The 21,136-nt window shown below is 50.4% G+C and overlaps 1 protein-coding gene across 3 annotated transcripts in view; it reads left to right on the top strand.

The window, feature by feature from the left end:
- LOC147678637 (monocarboxylate transporter 13-like) overlaps positions 1–21,136 on the top strand; it is a 220,549-nt gene that overhangs the window by 36,664 nt on the left and 162,749 nt on the right. The window contains exon 1 of one of the 3 annotated variants that reach the window (XR_015302484.1): positions 16,590–16,650. The exons of the other annotated variants lie outside the window; for them this stretch is intronic. The gene's annotated coding sequence lies outside the window, so the exon portion shown is untranslated. Of the gene's footprint in view, positions 1–16,589; positions 16,651–21,136 lie in introns of those variants that run through there. 3 annotated transcript variants of the gene reach the window in all.

The raw sequence follows: 21,136 nt of genomic DNA on the forward strand, positions 1-21,136 counted from the left end.
AATTTGGAGAAACTGTTGAACTATCTAAATGGTGGGAAAAGAAATCTTTTGAGAAATACAGGGATGCCAATCGAGTGCAGAGGAGCCTCCGTGTCTTAATCGCTCTCACCTTCAAAAATCCTAATCCAGCGATGCTGCAGGAGTGGGGAGAAAACAACTTACAGGCATCTATGAATATGATTCATATTCTAATAAAATATGCTGAAATCGACCGCAATGCATTACTTTTAGAAATTAAACGCATCAATGAACAACTGGATGCTTTGGGACAAAATTACCTTGTTGCCAAAAGTAACAAAGAAAGAAGTCCCAACCTGTTCTCCGTCGGCGCACCGGTTTTCGACTTCGAGGCAAAAGCATTCGCCGTCGAGGCATGCTTTGTCGACGCCTCGTCACCGGCATTCGACGTCAAGACACTCTTCGTCGATGCCGTATCACAGGTGTTCGACGTCGTAGCAGGTTGCTCCATCGGCGCCACAGCGGCGTTCGACGTCGAGCCACAGGTCTCCGCCAAGGATGGGTCTTCAGTCCCCGGCGTCGAGACACCAGCCGCCACCTCCAGTGTCGAGACCGGCGTTGGGACCAACGTCGACACAGAAAACTCCTGTAAGGTCGACGTCGAGTTTGCGAACTCCGTCACCGGGTCACCGGCCAGCGTCGATGCAGAGAACTCCAACGTCGATGCCGAGACAGGAAGCAGCAGTAGTAGCGCCAGAGCGGCATTCCAGGTCAAGGGGACGTTCTCCTATACGCTCGAGCCCACCTTCAAAGAAGAAGAAATGTTTTCAGGGCAATCCCCACCAAGACATCAGGCATTACAGAGTCGCTCCAGATCTCGTTCTAGATGTCCTTCAGGAGAGGTCTCTTCTCTGGTGAGCCTGTCATCATCTCACTCAGGCTGTCATGTCTCTCACCGGAAATCAGCATCCAAGACCTCGGATGAGGTGATCTGTTCGTCTGAGAGTGCATCAGAGCATTCAGCTGGTTCGCGGCATGAAGAGGCGCATCCATCTCCCCCAGCACGTTCCCCTGAGAGAAGAGAAAGGTAAAAGTCACCTTCCATCATTCTGTCTCCTAGGTGGTACAGACCATTACACCACTGGGCCCCCGACAAAAACATAGCCTCTTGCTTAACACAGCAGGCTGATCGGGATCGACCTCCTTCGAGACCCAAAGAGAGAACACACACTCCAGTGCGCTCAAGCAGGCGGAGGTCCAGGTCAAGGAGCGGGAGAAGGGAGCGCAGATCTCCTACCACTTCATCGCCTACCCGCTCCCATAGAGACTATTCTCCCACATTAACCGACAGCCCACCGTTGAGAATCTCTCCAGTGGATGACATCTTCACTTTCCAGGATATCTTAGGCAGAGGGGCCCTAAAGTTGGGAATTCCAATGACAGCGCGCCAGACCAAGTCATTGGTGATTTATGAAATGCTGCATCATAACACAGCAGCCAAACCTCTGCTTCCATTGGTTCCAGGGATAATAGAACCAGTGATGGACGTGCTCCTCACGCCTGCGACCATAAAGTCTGTACCGGCGAGGATTCTTAAAAAATATCGGTCGCCAGAGGAGGATCCACTATTCCTCAGAGCCGACCCTCCCCCGGACTCGGTAATCATCGCAGCGGCAAGGAAGACCCATGCCGGGCATCTCCCTCCACCATCCCTCCAGACAAGTAGAGTATGACGCAAGACTCCTGGGGACGAAGAGTATGTGGCACCTCGGCCTCCTTGCTGAAGGTTTCCAATGCGGAGGCGCTATTGGGCCACTATGATACGTCCCTGTGGGATTCCTTGCAGCGCTTCATCGAAAAACTCCCTTTAGGAAGATCGCAGGGATTTCGAAGAGATCCTTACGGAGGGCAGCCAAGTCTCCAACCAAATCATTAGAGCTGCAACGGATGGAGCTACCCTGTCGGTCCATGGATATGCTCACAGGGTATGCGCAAGGAGGTCTTCGTGGTTGCACCTTACCGCCCTAAAGCCAGATGCTCAGACACGGATCATGAACCTGCCTTTCTCTAGAACATCTTTATTCGGTTTACACACCGATGAGGAAATGCAGCGTATAAAGCCATATTTGGACACGCTAAAAGCCGTGGAGCTTGAAAAGAAAAAATAATTCAGAAAAAGGTTCTGCCCCTACAACAAGCGATCCTCCCAACAGAGGGTTCAAACCCCTCAGTGGCAGAAGGGTCAAGACCAACAGGGGCAGCAAAAATCCCAGTATAGAGGAAGGCACTCCTTAAGAGGTGGAGGTAACCAGCGACAAGGCAATAACTCCAAGCAATGAGTCTTTTCTTCCCCCAGCGCCGTTGACCACTCCAGTGGGGGAAAGCATCGCGCATCATATGGAAGAGTGGCGAGCCATTAAAAAAGATCGCTGGGTGTTGGCTATGCTTCAGAATGGTTACTTTCTTCGGTTCCAACATCAACCTCCCTCTATCCCTCCACTGACTACATCGAGTCATCAGCTAAAACGCCTACAAAAAGAGGTCGCCATCCTTCTCACAAAATCAGCTATCGAGAGGATACCAAGAAAGGAGTCTATTCAAGATATTTTCTGGTCAAGAAAAAAGGCCAGAAAGCGGAGTACAGACCCATTCTGGACTTGCAGACTCTCAACCTTTACGTCAGAAACGAAAAGTTTTGCATGTTGGCGCTTCATCAAATATATCCACATCTCAGGCAGGGGGATTAGATGTGTTCGCTGGATCTACAAGATGCATACTTTCATATACCAATAGCTCACAGTCTCAGAAAATATCTCCGTTTCCGGGTGGGGACCTCTCATTACCAGTTCAAAGTCCTCCCATTCTGATTGAAGTCAGCACCCTGAGTGTTCACGAAGTGCATCGCAGTGGTAGCAGCCACTCTACGCCGCAGGAGTGTCTTCGTGTACCCATATCTGGATGGTTGGCTGTTGAAAGGTCCTTCCCCAGACAGTGTAAGGAACCATTTTCTGAGCTGCATCGATCTATGCCATCGGTTGGGTCTACATGTGAATTTCAACAAGTGAACTTCACAGCCGACGGAGCAACTACATTTCCTAGGAGCTCTGCTAGACTCTGAGGCAGGAAAAGTGTTTCCTTCGGAGGAGAGACAGTCTTTCATCACTCAAAAATGCCAGCTAGTTCTCTGAAGCAGAGATCTGACGGTGCGACGGATTGCCTACCTGCTAGGTTCGATGGCATCCTGCATTTTTCTGGTCCCCAATGCCAGAGTACGGATGCGTCCTCTTCAACAGGATCTGGAGGACAAGTGCGACCAGCAGTCAGCTCGCTGGGACGACAAAATAACTTTGTCAGGCACGGCGCGAGCATCCATACCTTGGTGGATGAAAAGGCGAAATATGCAAGTCAGCATTCCATTCCATCAACCTCCTCCTGCCCTGATAACGGATGCCTCTCTCCAAGGCTGGGGGACACACATGGGTCATCTCCAGATGCAAGGACTGTGGTCTCCCAAGGAGTGATCCTACCACATCAACATGTTGGAGCTGAGGGCAGTCCATATAGCCCTCAAATCTTTCTTGCCCTCGATTCAAACATCATCAGTATTAGTACAAACAGACAACACCACCACCATGTACTACCTGAACAAACAGGTAGGAACTCGCTCACGCACCCTCTCCCTGGAAGCACAAGATCTGTGGCATTGGCTCCTGGCTCGGAATCTGTCAGTCACAGCAGTCCATCTCCCAGGAGAATAGAATGTGAGAGCGGATGCTCTAAGCCGGCATTTCGAAGGCAAAGAGCACTGGGTTCTCAACAACGAGGTAGTCGAAAATAACTTCCAGTCATGGGGTTGTCCCACAATAGATCTCTTCGCGGACGACAAAAACACCAAATGCTGAGACCAGGATCGAAAGGGAATGCCCTTTTGATAGACTGGTCAGGGGAATTTGTGTACGCCTTTCCACCATTCCGCTGATCCCGAAGGTGGTGAGCAAGCTGACTCACTCGTACACAAAGATGATTCTCATTACCCCCGATTGGCCGAAACAGTGGTGGTACACGGATCTTCTACATCTGTCAGAATGTCCTCACAAGAGGCTGCCGTGCAGGCCGGACCTGCTATCCAAGATGAACGGGAGGATTCATCATTCCAACCTTCCGGCACTGAACTTGGCAGCATGGCTCCTGAGGTCATACAATACGGCCACCTAAGACTGCCGCAGGACTGCATGTGCATTTTGAAAGAGGCGAGACGACCTTCCACAAGGCATTCATATGCATGCAAGTGGAAGCGTTTCCACATGTGGTGTATGCAGAACAATTGTCATCCTATCAAGGGTCAGGAAGAGGTAATTCTCCCTTACCTGTTATATCTGGCTAAACCAGGGTTTTAATTTAATTCCATTAAGGTGCACTTAGCTTCTATAACAGCTAACAGGTGGTCACCTTCCCAACCTTCTTTTTTCCAGTTACAGGCTGTGAAAGATTTTCTGCAGGGCCAGAAAAAGGTCTATCCTCCGTTACGCCCTCCGTCGCCTCCCTGGGAGTTGAACCTGGTGCTATCAAAATTGATGGGTCCTTCTTTCGAACCCATTCATAAAGCAACCTTGCAACGTATTTCTTGGAAGGCTGCTTTTTTGGTAGCAATCACGTCAGCTCGCAGGGTGAGCGAAATTCAAGCTCTCTGTTCCAAAGAACCTTATACAGTGTTCCATCTGAATAGAGTGGTGTTGAGGACTCATCCCTCTTTTCTACCAAAGGTGGTGTCAGATTTCCATGTGAACCAGACCATCTCTCTACCCACCTTTTTTCCCAATCCCTCCACTCCAGCTGAGAGGGCCTTGCATTCTTTGGACCTGAAAAGGGTTTTAAAATTCTATCTAGATCGGTCCAAATCTATAAGAAAATCGGATCAACTGTTTGTCAACAATGGGTCGATCAGATCTGGTTATGCAGCTTCGAAACGTTCCATCTCCAGGTGGATAGTTTCATGTATCAAACTTGCTTACCAATTGGCGCAGAAGACCCTGGGGTTTTCTCCTAGAGCCCATTCCACCAGAGGAAAAGCTGCTACTACGGCTTTTCTTCATAATGTGCCCTTATCTGAGATTTGTAAGGCGGCGACCTGGAGGTCTGTCCATACATTTACTAGACACTACTATCTAGATTCAGATACTAGAGCAGATACACAAGTAGGCCAGGCCTCCTTGCGTAATCTGTTTAACAGCTGATTTTTGTCTGTTACACTCTTTGGTTGGGTCATGTGTTTCTCATTTAACTGCAGATGGTTGATGGGCTTGTTATTCTATTCAGTGCTTATGACTATTGATTAGGATCCCCTGGAAGAGAAGGATAAGTTACTTACCTGTAATCCTAGTTCTCTTCCAGGGGTATCCTCCTCAAAGTCATAAGCAACCCACCTGCCTCCCCAGGTAAATGAGACGTTGTCAAAATGTTTACAGTTTATTGTTGAGCCCTGAGATTTCAGGGTTATGCAAAGAACTACTGACCTAACTGTCACCCCTGAGGCATGATGGAAAGCTAGGGGTCATGGCTGCCTTAAACGCACGGTGCCAGTTTTTGTTGAAAATGCTTTCATTTTCTATGCTATTGCTTTACAATGCAGCTTGTGGGGTAACAATGTCAATTTATTAGCAATTTTCAGGATTTATGAGTATTTTTCTCATTAAAACACAGAGTTCAAGTACTATTTGACCTAATGTGTTTTTATATCCTTGCAAATACAGTATATGTATGGGTAATTTCATTGTTTAGCCTCAGTTTGGGGCTGCATTGGTGTGAGAAAAAATGATATATGTTCATACATATAGGTGGAGCTAGATATATGTGATTTCCATATATAATTTTATATTATTTCCGGGGTCTCCGCACATGGGCGGGAATATTCAGTGCTTATGACTTTGATGAGGATACCCCTAGAAGAGAACTAGGATTACAGGTAAGTAACTTATCCTTAGCCTCTCCTGGATTTCTCACAACCCCAACTCTAAGGTGTGTTGCGCTTGCCCTACCTTTTTCTTCTATTTGTACTGGCTTGGACTTTGCCGTCAGGACCTTACCGTTAAGCCTCGTGCCCACACCTAGAGAATTGTTTGATTCTGGCTGTCACGCGCTGCTCACCTCCTGTCTTCGTCGAACATCACAACTGTGGGAGCTCGAGACTGTTGCCTCCTGGCAACAGCGCCCTCACTCCAGCTTGTTCTCTGGCTTCACTCGGCTATAAGAGCTCCAGACTTTAACCTTTTAGCTGCTATTTCCCACTTTAACATTTCATAACTATAGTTCTACTGATTGGATTTTTGTCATTTTGGTGTCAAATAATGTATTAAACTTTACTCTGTGTTTCTAAATTGGCTCAGGATTTTTCTTGCATTGTGTTTTCACTTTATTGCTTTTTGGTGTGATGCATGAATACTTTACACATTGCCTTTAACTTAAGCCTGACTGCTTTTTAGGTGTCTGCCTGACGTAGGCAGCCCATGCGCTGCCTCGTCATACGAGGCTTCTTGGAATCGATACGATTCCAGAAGCCTCGTCTCAGCTCCGCCTTAACTTTTGATTTGTGCGCGTTGTTTTGCGTCCCAAATTATGCCGAAGGTAGTGCAATGATTGCACTGAAGGCATGTCACTCCCTTATTGTTGCCACCCTGTCTCCTTTTATCTACGCCCTGCGGGGTTGGATCTTTTACCCACGGCGTTACACTAGTGCCTTTATTTACTGGGGAAGCACTATTTGTTTCCCCTTCCGTCTGTCTCTCTGAGACACAGATGCTTACCACTGTTGTTCTGTACCATAGCCTGGACATTTATCTCTATTATGTTGATTCAAAAAGTGCTTCAAACTACAGCTGAATGCTGAATGGACCCTCTGTTCTGTTCTTTGGAAGTGGGTGCTGAATCGACGTTGCATTTTGTTCCTTAAGATAGCACAGAACGTAAACTGCACTATGTTCTGCCACACCAGCGATCGTTCTCTCGGGGTGATATAACTGCTCATTTTATACCCTTAAGACAGTACAGAACGTAAACTGCACTATGTTCTGCCACACCAGCGATGTGACGTTACACTATGTGTAAGCAGTAGCAGTGAAGCGTCACCGCGTTCTCTTTGGGTGAGATAACTGTGACCTCACACTGCGTGTTGTTAAGTAGCAATGAAGTGCGTGTTGTTAATGGTCAAGTGACAGTGCATCTTGTTCTATGGCACAACGATGAAATGAAAGTGTAGTTTATTTAAAGAACGTTGAGGTCACCTGTGTTTTTAGGTCGTGCCTTAGGCATTGCTTTAGCAATGCTTGTTGGCGAGATTATAGTAAGGCTTTCAAAAGTGTACCCAAACTGCGTATCGGGTACAGTGCATGTGAGCGGTGCGCGTGCACATCGCACACCATCGGCATCAGACTTCAAAGGAAGCCGCCCCCCCCCCTGCCCCCACCACGCAATGCCGATAGCTTGTTGTAGAACACATGGCTTACTTTCCATTAGCATTGGCTTTGCTCCCCTGCCTCACTCTCCTCCCTGTCAACACTCGCCCAGCACCACTCTGTCTCTCCTTGTACAGCCCCCCTAACCCCTGCGGCCCCCCAGTTCACTACACTCACTATTTTCCCCAGCTCTCTCGCTTTTCATTCTCTCCTCTTTCTTCGGATCCACCCCTCCTCCTTCTCACATCGCCATATTCATTTTTACCCCACCTCTTTACTTCATTTCTCCCCTTCCTCTCTCCCACCCCTTCCCGCTCCCTTTCTCTCTGTGGGACGCCCCCACCCCTGTCCCCCTCTCCTTTCCTTACCCCTTAGCCCCTGCCGCACTCCTTCTACTCCCCTCTCCTCACCCCCGGCCCCCTCCCCCCACCCCTCTCTGCTCCAGCACATCTGTTTCAAATCTTCGAGCTCTGCCACTGCTGGTGGCAAACGCACGCCTGTTTTCGGAACCTGAAAAGGAATTTTACCTCTTTCCCGGATACAATGTACTTTTTTTTTTTATTAAAAAATAACAATGTGTCTTAAACTCGAGAACCTTTCCAGACTCCTCTTTTAGGAGATGTCCAAATGTTCGCCGGTGGAAAGGCAAGAATTAACAGCGTGGGCACAAATTAGGCAAGAATTAATAGTGTGTGCCACTATATTTTTCTGTTTGACAAATACATTTACATCCTAGTACGAAACGTAGAAAGCAAACTAAACAGTGACATGCTCTCTTTAGGAGTCTTGCTTTACCACTTCTCTCTATGCCTTTCTCTCTCCATCCTGTGTGTTTTTCTCTCAGCGAATCTTTCTTTCTCGCTCTCTATCTATCTATCCCTCTCACTCTATCTATCTATCTATCTATCTATCTATCTATCTATCTATCTATCTATCTATCTATCTATCTATCTATCTATCTATCTATCTATCTATCTATCTATCTATCTATCTCAATCAATCAATCAGTGACACTTATAAAGCGCGCTACATACCCGTAGGGTCTCAAGGCGCTGGGGGGGGGGGGAGGTGCCGCTACTGCTCGAACAGCCAGGTCTTCAGCTTCTTCCTGAAGGAGAGGTGGTCTTGGGTCAGGCGCAGGTCGGTCGGGAGGGAGTTCCAGGTCTTGGCGGCCAGGTAGGAGAAGGACCTTCCTCCTGTAGTCGCTCTTCGGATGCGGGGGACGGCGGCGAGGGCGTGGTTGGCTGATCGGAGGTGGCGTTTGGGAGCGTAGAAGTTGACTCGGCTGTTGAGGTAGCTCGGGCCTTGGTCGTGTAGGGCTTTGTGTGCGTGGGTGAGGAGGCGGAAGGTGATTCTTTTGTTGACGGGGAGCCAGTGAAGGTCTCTCAGATGTCCGGAGATGTGGCTGGTTCGTGGGATGTCGAGGATGAGTCTGGCTGAGGCGTTCTGGATCCGCTGGAGTCTCTTCTGGAGCTTGGCGGTGGTACCGGCGTAGAGGGCGTTGCCGTAGTCCAGTCGGCTGGTGACGAGGGCCTGGGTGACGGTCTTCCTGGTCTCGGTGGGGATCCACCAGAAGATCTTCCGTAGCATGCGTAGGATGTTGAAGCACGCCGAGGAGACGTTGTTGACTTGCCTGGTCATGGAGAGGGAGGAGTCCAGGATGAAGCCCAGGTTGCGTGCATGGTCTGTCGGTTTGGGTGCGGTGCCCAGGGCGGGAGGCCACCAGGAGTCGTCCCAGGCGGAGGGTGAGGGGCCCAGGATGAGGACCTCCGTCTTGTCCGAGTTCAGTTTCAGGCGGCTGGTCGTCATCCACTCGGCTACCTCTTTCATCCCTTCGTGCAGGTTGGCTCTGGCGGCGGTGGGGTCGTTGGTCAGGGAGAGGATCAGCTGGGTGTCGTCGGCGTAGGAGATTATGCTGAGGTTGTGTTTGCGTACGATGGCCGCGAGGGGGCTCATGTAGACGTTGAAGAGGGTGGGGCTCAGAGATGATCCTTGAGGGACGCCGCAGATGACTTCGGAGGCCTTTGACTTGAACGGAGGTAGGCGGACTCTCTGTGTTCTGCCGTTGAGGAAGGAGATGATCCATTCCAGCGCCTTGTCCTGGATTCCGATGTTGCTGAGGCGCCGTACTAGGGTGCGGTGGCAGACCGTGTCGAATGCCGCGGAGAGGTCTAGGAGGATGAGGGCCGCTGTTTCTCCATTGTCCATCAGGGCTCGGATGTCATCGGTGGCGGCGATGAGGGCGGTCTCGGTGCTGTGATTGGCACGGAAGCCGGACTGTGAGGGGTCGAGGGATCCGTTCGTCTCGAGGAAGGCGGCCATCTGCTTGTTGACGGTCTTCTCGATGACTTTGGCTGGAAACGGGAGGAGCGAGATGGGGCGGTAGTTCTTGAGGTCGGTGGGGTCCGCTGTTGGTTTCTTGAGTAGCGCGCTGAGTTCGGCGTGTTTCCAGCTCTCAGGGAAGATGGTGGTGTCGAAGGATGTGTTGATGATGTCTCGCAGGTGGGGTGCGATGACAGCGTCGGCCTTGTTGAAGACGTGGTGAGGGCAGGGGTCGGTCGGTGATCCGGAGTGGATGGAGTTCATCGTGCGCATGGTGTCTTCGGTGCTGATCGGGGTCCAGGCGTGGAGGGTGGTGGTGGGGGGTGGTAGGTCGGTCATGGTGTGCGTTGGTTGGTTGTAGAAGCTGTTGTGTATGTCCGCGATCTTGTTGTGGAAGTATGAAGCGAGGGAGTTGCAGAGGTCTTGCGATGGGGTGATGTCGTTGTTTCCTGCGCTGGGGTTGGAGAGCTCTTTCACGATGTTGAAGAGTTCCTTGCAGTTGTGTGCGTTGTTGTCCAACCGGTCCTTGAATGCTGTTTTCTTGGCGGCGCGGATCAGCTGGTGGTGTTTCCGGGTGGCAAGTTTGAAGGAGGTCCTGTTGTCCGGTGTCGGTTCCTTTCTCCAGACTTTCTCGAGGGCTCGGCAGTTCTTCTTGGAGCTCTTGAGTTCGTCGGTGAACCATGGCGCCTTCTTGCTGCCGGGTCTGCTAGGCGGGGTCCTCAGTGGGGCGAGTTCGTCCGCGCAGTTGCTGATCCACTTCGTGAGGTTGTCGGCGGCCTGGCTGGGGTTCGCTGAGCTGGCAGGAGGGTGCTGGCTCAGGGAGGTGGCGAGCTGGTCTGCTGTGATCTTGTTCCAGCTTCTGCGGGCGGCCTGTTGTTGGTGGTGGTGGGTCGTCGTTCTTTTGAAGGTGAAGTGGACGCAGCTGTGGTCCGTCCATTGGAGCTCTGTGGCGTGGCTGAAGTCGATGTCTGTGCTGGAAGAGAAGACTGCGTCGAGAGTGTGTCCTGCGAGGTGGGTGGGGGTGGACACCAGTTGCTTGAGTCCCAAGTTGGCGAGGTTGTCGAGCAGGGTGCTGGTGTTGCGGTCGTTGTTGTTCTCTAGGTGGAAGTTGAGGTCTCCCAGGAGGATGTAGTCAGCGGAGGGGAGGGCATGCGGGCTGACGAAGTCGGCGATGTCCTCGCTGAATTGTGTGCGTGGTCCAGGGGGTCGGTAGATCAGGGTGCCTCTGAGGGTGGTGTTCGGGTTGGTGTGGATCTGGAAATGCAGGTGTTCGGCGCTGGTCAGGGTGTTGTCGGTGCTGGTCGTGAGACGGATGGTGTTCCTGTGGATGATGGCGATTCCTCCTCCCATCTGGTTGGCGTTTCGGTCCCTCCGGACGATCTTGTAGCCCTCTGGGATAGCGATGGCGATGTCGGGAGCTGAAGAGGCGTTCATCCAGGTCTCCGTGAGGAAGGCAACGTCAGGGGCTGTGGCGTCTAGAAGGTTCCAGAGTTCGATGGCGTGTCTGTGGACGGAGCGGGTGTTGAGCAGGATGCACTTGAGGTGGGTGCTGCTGGTGTTCGACTTGGTGGGTGCTGGTGCGAGGCTGGTCCGGATGCAGGAGAACTTGCAGGCGTGGCAGCTGAAAGGTCCGTGGGTACGTCTTGGAGTGGCTTGATGGCATTCCGGGAGTCGGCCGGTGTTGAGAGCGATGAGGGTGGCGGCTGAGTACGTCAGGCGGGTAGGTCGGGGTCTTCGGGGGCCAGGGGTCCTGGCGCTGGTCGCGATCCGGTCGCGGACGGGCGCAGACGGGCTTACCTTTGGCGCGCCTTCGGCGCACAATCGGCGCGCCCGCTGCGCGTGACCGCTGCGCGTTCGCACGGTCGCCATTTAAAGGCGAAGTGCGCGGGTGGGCGGAGCAGCTGGGAGGCGGGAGCGGGGAGGGAACAGAAGAGAAAAAGGGGCGGGGCTGATGGCGGTGGCGGGAAGCGGGAGCGGGGAGGGAGAGCGGAGGGCGGCGAGGTAGGCGGGCACACAGGAAGGAGACAGGCACAAATGCAGAACACGAAGGAAAAAACGGGGCACTGGGTACAGGCAACAATGCTGGTCAAAACAGAGGCAAAAACAGTTGACACACGATCTTACGGCAACAATAAAAACAAGCACAAATTCCGGTCATAAATCGGCAAAACCAAAAGGAGATCGCTCAAGGCGGCAGCGAGGCCGGCGCTGAGGCAGAGGGCAGGCACAGGAGCACACGCAGCAGCTGGTGGCCGTGCGGCGCGGGGGTGTCCCACAAGTATCTATCTATCTATCTATCTATCGCCCTCACTCTATCTATCCATCTATCGCCCTCACTCTATCTATCTTCCGCCCTCACTCTATCTATCTGCCCATCGCCCTCACTCTATCTATCTATCTATCTATCTATCTATCTATCTATCTATCTATCTATCTATCATTAGTGATGTCATTTGAGATGTCATCAGTGATGTCATGAGTGATGTCACAGACCATGTCATGAGTGATGTAATATGTGACGTCATCAGCAGTGCATTGCAGGCGCGCGAGTTATAGTTAGCTGAACTAACTATAACGGGGAAATTTCAATGGTTTTGTATGAGTGAAATGTCCAGCTAACTATAACATGTATGAAACCTATGGAGCATATAGAGTCATAGAGCAGATGGGACAGCTTGTGTGACCCATATCAGTCGGAATAAGCACTCGCGTGGCAATCGGATGTAGAGTAGTAGAAGTACCTGGAACGGCAGTTTCAAAAGTCGGCACTTTCAGATTTCTTACATCGTTTTGTTTTTTTTAAACACAAAGTGTACACTGAGTGTGCACATCAAGGACGACACACCGAGCAATTGCATGGAGTCTATAAATCCCGACTGTCGGGAAAGAAACTGTGGTTTATATGAGCAGAATGGGCTGTATGTCACGATATCGTGAACAGTACCGACCTCCAAAAATATTGTGTTGACTACATGGTGTATTAATACATCGCCAAGTTAATCATTTACTTTTCTAAACTCCACGTTTATGTACAATTGATGGAAAAGCGTCAGCCTATATTGTGCATACAATGCATGTATGCGAAAGTGACACCCTAGGTTGGTGTGTCAGGTCATATTGTTATCCATTTTAGCAAAATAAACCGAATGCTACAAATGTTGTGGCAGGCTGCAGGCGGATTAGGGTGATGTCAGCTGGCCTCGCAATGCTGCCATATGGCCGGAGGGAACCGGATGGGGGCGGGAGAGCCTGGTGGGGGGGGGGGGGGGGGGCGGGAATGCAAGCGAGGGGAGGAGAAGTGTGGCAGGCGGCAGGCGGATTAGGGAGATGCGCGTGCTTGTGTGGTCACGTGACCCGCTTTTGTGGTCACGTAACTCACATGCACTGTGAAGAAACCGCAGTGGTTTCACGAGTCGATCGAGCCCTTGAATTTTCGCCTATTACATTCGCAAGCGAATGAAAATAGGCGAAACCTAAAAAAGAACCTTTATGTTGCTTCTTGCTCTCTTTCCTGCTGCTCCCCCTTTGCCTCCATACAGATTCCAGTATTTCAGTTTCAATTTAGGGAGAAGGAACGCGGACTGTAATGTTTGCAAAGGTTGGAAAGTTCATCGCTCCTTCAGAGTAGTCCGTTCCTGCAGCCCCGTTTAAAACGGAGCCAGTGTGCCAGGAACAGCTCATCAACTTCAAATGCCCAATTCCACATTGAATGACCATCCGCACATTTAATTACACGTCCTAACTCCACAAATAATTTCAGCCATGCAATCACTCCCTGTCCCCACTCCGATTCCTGCATTTAATAAACTACATTACAGAATATATCAATTGCAGATTTCACTCGTTTCTCCGGGGACGCATGTGTCCTGCCTTGGAACTTGTGTATCCGGCCTCGGCTCGAAACAAAGATGCCCCGGAGCGGAGCAACCTTGCCTCGGATTGCTTCTCTCTGACACCCTGAACACGCGGTTGAGAAACCGGACGCATGTGTTTAAAGGCAGGTGATTCATGCGCAGGGGAATGCGTGTGCCTTAAATGGCAGAAGCAGCCTTTTCCCTCCCCGTGCGCGGTTTTACAGATGGGCTACGTTGCATTTCAGCAGACATATCAGATTAAGGTAAAGTTACTTTGGAATACGCATTTTGTAGGAGGTGAAACGATTTATCGCTGCTTAACGTTTTATGCTTTGAGTATTCTCCTGCGTGTTCCTCCAGGGAAAGTTGGGTTTGTAAAGTTCTTGGCAGTATTAGGATTTTTTTAACTGAGTTGAAATAGCCAGTAAAATGCATGTTCCTCTTACTGCCAGGGTCTGAAAGAGGCCTGGCAGTTCTGGCTAGACTGACCCCATTGAAGCAGGGTCATTCATGATTGACACATATGGCTGGCTCCTGTCTGGAGTGCCGCAGTGGACAAAAACAATGAACGGAAATGCATCCTGAAGTGTTTTCAAGTGGCTGAGACTTTTTAGATGCATTACACTATTAATTATGTGGTTCAATGTGCTTCTGTACTCAGCTTGCACCTAACCGATGACTCCCCTTGAGGCAAAAACTGCTCTGGAGGGGTTTACCGTCCACAGTAGAGCGAAACTGATGAAGTAGCTCTTGTGTGGGTGTGAAAATAAAATAAACCAAGTATTGGCAAATGCAATAGGTCTCGCATTTACGCGAGTTTAATCTATGGCATTGTAAATGATAATGCCTTTTATCTATGTTTTTAAAACAAAAAGAAAAGGCATTGTTGTTTGCAATGTCAATAGCTCAAACTCGCGTAAATGCGCGACCTATTGCATTGCAAATGCTTGTTTTATTTTGAGTGGGAGAGTACCGGAACTTCTTCATAGAGATGTAATACTTTTAATCGGAGAGCACCGGCACTTCTCAGAAACACGCAGGTACTCTGGTACAGATTACCGGCACTTCTATTTTTGCACTTCAAGCACTGAGGGGAAGTGCCGATGGGCCGGGCCAGGGCGCCTCACATTGTTTGCTGGCTGGTCGTGTGTGAGGCGCGTGGGTCGCCAGGAAGGAGGACTTGTGTGGGTCTCAGCGGCCCACGCGCAGCAGTTCAGACCTTTTGCGCCCGAGCATCGTAATATTCAAGGCAGAACGTTTACTTCGAGTGTGAAAAAACGAAGTTTTAAAAAAGACCCAACAAGTTTTACCCTTGTTTTAAAATGTCTTTTTGGCTCATTGTTGAAGTCTGCGCCTCCTCCTCGATATGTGGAAAGTGTTCTTGTGATTTAAAATAATGTATATGTAATTTTCACTTTTCCTGGGGATTGTGTATTTTCGTTATAGTGCTCAAAGAGGGTGCGTCTTCGAGGCACCAACAAAAACCGCAGAAATAGGATCATAAAGCTGTCAGCCCTGCACGTGTGGTGTATGTGTGAACATATGGGCTGCGAAACGTATATTTACCTGCTTATATAATACGCACTGCTACGTTTGACCTCATAAGTGAGTGAAGGAGGGCGCGAGAGGGCCATGGAAGCCCTTCTTCTGAGGAAGTAACATTGCGTCATATTGATTTGTGTCATGTTCCCCCGCCCCCTTTTTATGAAGACTTGGTCGCCACTTTCGGGGTTCAAGTGGGGGCAATCTTGAGTGCCCCCCACTGGCTGTGGCGCTACACAAAATGCATAAATACCGTGTTTATTTATTGTTCTTCTCGAACTGGTGCGTTATTTTAACCCAGGGTCTGTCCATGGCCCACCCTACTTGTGCATAGAGGCTTCCTTACCGGCTCGCGCTTCATTCGCTTTACCGAACCTGCCTCCCAAGGCTTGGGGCGTCTGTTGTTCCCACTGCTAGTTTTTGGCAGTGAGTACAGAATATTATTATGAAATAACATATTTACATTCCCTCCTTGCGTTGCTGTTTGCCGCAGTTTCCGGCTCATGAGATCCGGGGTGCCGTCGTTCCCAGGAGCGGGTATCTCTGCCACATCCGGGTTCTCTGGTGCTGGGTCCACACACAGGGCTCTGCCAGCTTAACCTCTAGCTCTCCCTGTGAGGGGGACAGGGGGTCCTGCCCACGTGGCTGCAATGCACCCCAAGTGCAGTCCTCTTGATGCTCCTGACGTGGGAGGAACGCACAGGCTGAGGATGTGGTGCCAGGGCCAGAGATGCCGACTTTGGAACTGGGAGGCCAGGCTCGAGTCTCGGCGTCGGCTTCAACATCCCGTGATTCTGGGCAAATTACTGAATGTCCCCGAGCCTACAAAGTGAACGTGACATATGTAGTGCAACTGGTGCTCGCGCAAAAGCATCCAATGCCCCAGGAAACAAAGCTCTGCCATCGCACCTGAGTCCTACCCTGCAGCGCCTCGTGCCTGTAGACAGCTCTCTGTGCGCTTCAGTCCCTGCCCTGCAGCGCCTCGTGCCTGCAGATAGCTCTCTGTGCGCTTCAGTCCCTGCCCTGCAGCGCCTCGTGCCTGCAGATAGATCTCTGTGCGCTTCAGTCCCTGCCCTGCAGCGCCTCGTGCCTGCAGACAGCTCTCTCTGTGCCCTCCAGGCCCTGCCCTGTAGTGCCTTTTGCCTGCAGACATCTATGTGCCCTCCCATGCCAGCAGACAGCTCTCTCTGTGCCCTCCAGTCCCTGCCCTGCAGTGCCCCGTGCCTGCAGACACCTCTCTCTGTGCCCTCCAGTCCTTGCCCTGCACCCCTTGCTGCTCCAGCAGCGAGGCCAGCGCCTCGCCCTTGCCCTGCCGCTCTCCAGGTGCTGCATGCTTCAGGCGAGAATCGAAACCCTGCGTTGTGGCAGTCATAGACACGCCTGTCGGTGCCGGGGGTGGGCAGGGCCTGCCGGGAGGGGCAGGGAGAGGGCTCGCCCATGACACCTGCTGTGTCTCCGCACTGCCCGGGTGCCCGTGGCGTCGGAGGGCAGCGTGAGCCGGGGGGAAGAGCCGCTGCAGAGAGCAGGTGGGACAGCGTGAGGGGTGGGCACGACACTCGCGGCATCCCACGTGCATGTCACGCTCTTCGTCCTCTCTGAGCGCTATCCTTGTACATTCGTTCCATGCGCCTCTCGCCCCCAGCATAGGTACTCCCGGCCTCCCAACCCCCTCCCCAGCCTATCTATGGCCATCAATATCCATCCCTGTCCCAATCTACCTTTCACCCCACCAGTCTCTGGTACCCTCGGCCTCCCATGGTCTCTCATCCCTGCCCATCAATATCCGTCCCTGTCCCAATCTACCTCTTTCACCCCACCAGTCTCTGGTACCCTCGGCCTCCCATGGTCTCCCATTCCTGCCCATCAATATCCATCCCTGTCCCAATCTACCCCCTCATCCTACCAGCGACTGACACTCCTGGCCTCCTGGTCTCTGTCTTTCTCTATCTCTCTCTCATCCCTCATATCCCTTCACATCTACCACTGGCCCACTCTACCCTCTCACCCTGCCAGCTTCTGGCCTTTCCGAAATCTCATCTGCTTTGTCTTTCTGCCCTCATTCCTCCATCTCAGCCCCCTCTATCCCTCTCACTCAGTGCCAGGCCCTCTCAGCATTACACCTGCATCCTGTTTTTCTCAGTCTGTGTCTGTGTGTCTGTCTCTCTATCAATCTCTGCCATTCTCTAGCCCAGAGGGGGCTGCTGTTTCCAATAAGTTTTTTTTTTGTGCCTAGTTTCTAAATGGAAAGTTTTGGGTGATAGGACTAGTGGTTACTAAGGGGGGGGGGGGCACAAAACACACAATCCCCATTCATTTTCCATAGACTTTTTAAAGAAGCTGACTGCAAAAACTGCTGAAGGGAATGACACCAAAATCAGCAGGAAGCTGGATCTTGTTCCGCAGAGTGTGCTTTTTAGGTCTCGACTAGGCAGCGCATGCGCTGTCTCGTTGAGCAATGCTGTATACAGGATAGTGGGGGAAGCTCCGCCCACTTTCCAGCCTTATTTTTGACTGGTTTGAATTATAATTTCTGGATTCTGATTGGTGCATTGCTTGTTAATCCCGCCTCCTGACGGCCATGTCGTAATTTTTATCCTTACGAGGCTATCAACCCCTTTACTAGAAAAACAGTTTTGTTCCCCTGCCTCTCCCCGTTCCCTCCCGTAGTCCGTAACTTCTTACAACCACCCCCAACCCCCTCCTGTTCGTGCCTTTTTATGCCCGCACTTCAGTGTAAAAAAATGCAATAGGGCTCGCATAAATACAAGCCCTATTGCATTTTCAATGCTTGTTTGCCGTGTCATTTGTGGGTGAATTCGTACTCTTTGTCTCGCATGCGCGCAATGCATTACATCGTGCGCATGCTCAACAAATGGAGGCAGAGACAGCACAAGCAGCGAAGCAGGATGAGATGAAATGCGGCCGGGTTTAACTCCATCCTCCCCACCCACAGATCACCCGCCTGACTACACAATGCTTCTTTCTACAAAGGCCTGCATGAGTCGGTCGGTCGGAAGCACTCCCCCCGCCCACTTGTGTCCTCCTCTCTCGCCCTCGTCTCTCGTCTTGGGAGCTCTTCTCCACCCCCATGGACGGGCCGGAACAGCACACAGCACCTCTTCCCCGGCTGCCAGGCTGCCCCAAGCCCAGAGCGAGATAATGCTGGTGTGTATGTATTCCACACTTATAAAGTGTGCTGCAATCCCACGGGCATCCTGGCGCTATATGTGTGTGCGGGTACTACTACCCTCTATGGGACCTGGCGTCCCCGCTGCTGGCTGGGGCACAGGCGGGTGCAGGGTGCCACCCCGGTAAACAAGTGCAAAGATGTGCTAGTGTGCATAAAAACCCAGGACTGGGTGTAAGTGCATCACAAGGCATGTGGGCCCTTGCGTGCTCTGGTAATTAAAAGGGTGGCAGGGGTGGTAGACGTATACATTGCACATTCCGTGAATACCCACGAGGCAGTAGAATTACCTAGCTTCGTGCAGCCAGGAAATTGTATTTCGTGTCTTGACATTTACTTGACAACTACTTTGTTATGAGAGTTATAGTCACGGGCGGCTTCCATTGAGCACTTTAACTCTGCCATACCTGGTGACAGTTAATTGTATTAGAAAAGTCCAGGAGGCATGATGTCATGACGACCTGGATGACAACCATAAATAGGCCATGGATCCTTTACATTACATGTTGGCTTTACATTTTTTTTTGAAAACATTTTTATTTGTTTTGAAAATTTTCCTGATTTGTATGTATTATTTTAAATGTTGTTACATATTTTAATAGCACTATTTACAGAGGGACTCCCTTGTATATATAGTTAGTTAATATTCACTTCACCAGCTGAGAAGGGCAGATGTCTAATTTTAGAGGAGAGAATGTAGAGGGGCTGGACAACTTTCAAAACTGATAGAAGGCAAAAAAATAAACATTCGGAAGGGAGTTCTATAACATCCAGAACATACTAAAGTAAATCTTGAAAAAAAAGGTTTTACGCACTGCTGGTTAGTTGTTTAGATGAATAGAGTGTTCCAGGGGTGGGTTGATGCTGCACGGAGGACTGGTCTTAATGCTTAAGCTATACATTTATGATTGACAAGTTGCAAGGAGTTTTTACTTCTTAGGCTTTATTTACTCCCAGGTATGATCAGTAGTTTAGGAGTTGTTGAATTGTTTTCAAGTTGGTGGCTTTATGAGCCAGGCATCTGGTTTTGAACTTGATTCTAGCCAGTGAAGCTCATAAATGACCAGGAAATCGGGCCAAACTACAAGTACTTCTCAATGCAGTTCTTTGTTAAACAACAGTAGATTTGGCAGCACCCAGTATGATGTGATGGATGGCTAAATACTTTATAAGGTCCCAAAGGCGAGACGGATTGCATTGCAAGTGCTTGTTGTGATTTGGTGCAAATGCTTTCAGTAATTTTGGAGATATTCAGCTCCAAAAATATTTATATATCTCGATGGTCGGGTTTGAGCGACTCTCGCAAGATTCCCTCTAACTGAATTTATAAAATGGAGCCGTCTGATAGCCCCAGGGAGCTTTTTACCCTCGGACCAACCTGCTCCCATGGGAGCAAGGCTCTGATTGGCAACATGAAGAAAAATGTTGCTGGACGCCATTACAGGACTCAGGGACTTAGCCCACTGTCCTGCAATAAAAAATAAATAAAATGATGCCTTGTCCCCCTAGGTACTGTGGGGAAAAGGGCCCAAAAATAAAAAAACACTTTTGCCACAATCAAGTGGAATCATAGAAAAAAAGCCCATCTGCCATTATTAGGTTGAGCCTGTAGCAGCGCGCATGTGCTGCTCTTGCGAGACTTTATGTAAACAGTAAAAGGGCTCTGGAAAGCTCACCACACACTTGTGCGTGTGGTTTGTTTTCATTAAGAGGCTATTCGTCTTTGTATGCATCTTTCTGAGGAAGACAGCACACTCATTGGGCAGAGGCGGGTGCATAGCCTTGCTTTGCTCCTCCGACGGCCTATTGCTTGCGGTTACCCGCACAGGCCACATCTGTTTTCAATTATCGTACAGAGATGGGTGCGCGATAATTGAAAAACAGATCGCTCGCTGTGGCACACGTGCGCGCACCACTTGCGGGCTTGTTCTTTTCAGGTGGTGTCCGAACTACCATTGCATTTCTAAGGAATGCAAGCAACATTCCACTTGCTCGGGTTCTCGCGCATTCTGCTTGAACTGCACAGAGGGTCTCGGTAGCGCATGTCCACAGACCGGAAGCAGCGCTTTAATTATACAAGGTGGTGCATCGCGCCCTGGGCCTCCGTGGTCCCGCCCATTACCAGCTGACTTAAGAGAGGTCTTCCCGGCCGCAGACAGTTGTTATAGGGCTGCTCTTGTCAGCTCTTCTGAGATGCCCGGGATAAGAGCAGCTTTGTCATCACTGCGGCACGGCGGTGCGCCTGCTGTCCAGCGGGCTACTCTTAGGAACGTTTACATGGGCCGGGAGCCAATTGGGAGCCCAATGAGAATCTTTAATCTGTAGAATAGCCGTTCCATCTCAGGGCACGAAACTACAAAGAAATAACGGTCACAAGTGGGCAAGGAAGCACATCTTAATGGCTATGACCAGGCTGAACGTGTGGCCTCCATGATATAGTAATAAAACAATATCATGGACCGTGAATATGTACACGCCACAAACTGAATTCCCCCTTGGCATTTTGGCATGTGTCAGTTATGTAACTCAATGCTCCTAATTTACTTATTTCATCACCTATATTTGAACACATGCCTTGCAAAGAAACAAGGCTACTTGGCAGCTGGAGCAGAGCCCACAGTTCTAGCTTTCTGTCTTTGGGTTGTAATATTTCTCGCTGCTGAGCGGCTGGAAGTCCTGTGAGCAGGACGCAGCACACGTTTTAAACAAGCACACAGATGTAGATGCTGAAATTTCACACATAGATAGCCATTAAGTCATTTTGAGAACATTAAAAGATAAGCCTTGGTGGGCCGGTTCTGCTAGACAAGCATTGGCATAGCCAA

Source organism: Lissotriton vulgaris, chromosome 12, assembly GCF_964263255.1.
Source record: "Lissotriton vulgaris chromosome 12, aLisVul1.2, whole genome shotgun sequence".
NCBI classification, from domain to species: Eukaryota; Metazoa; Chordata; class Amphibia; order Caudata; family Salamandridae; genus Lissotriton; species Lissotriton vulgaris.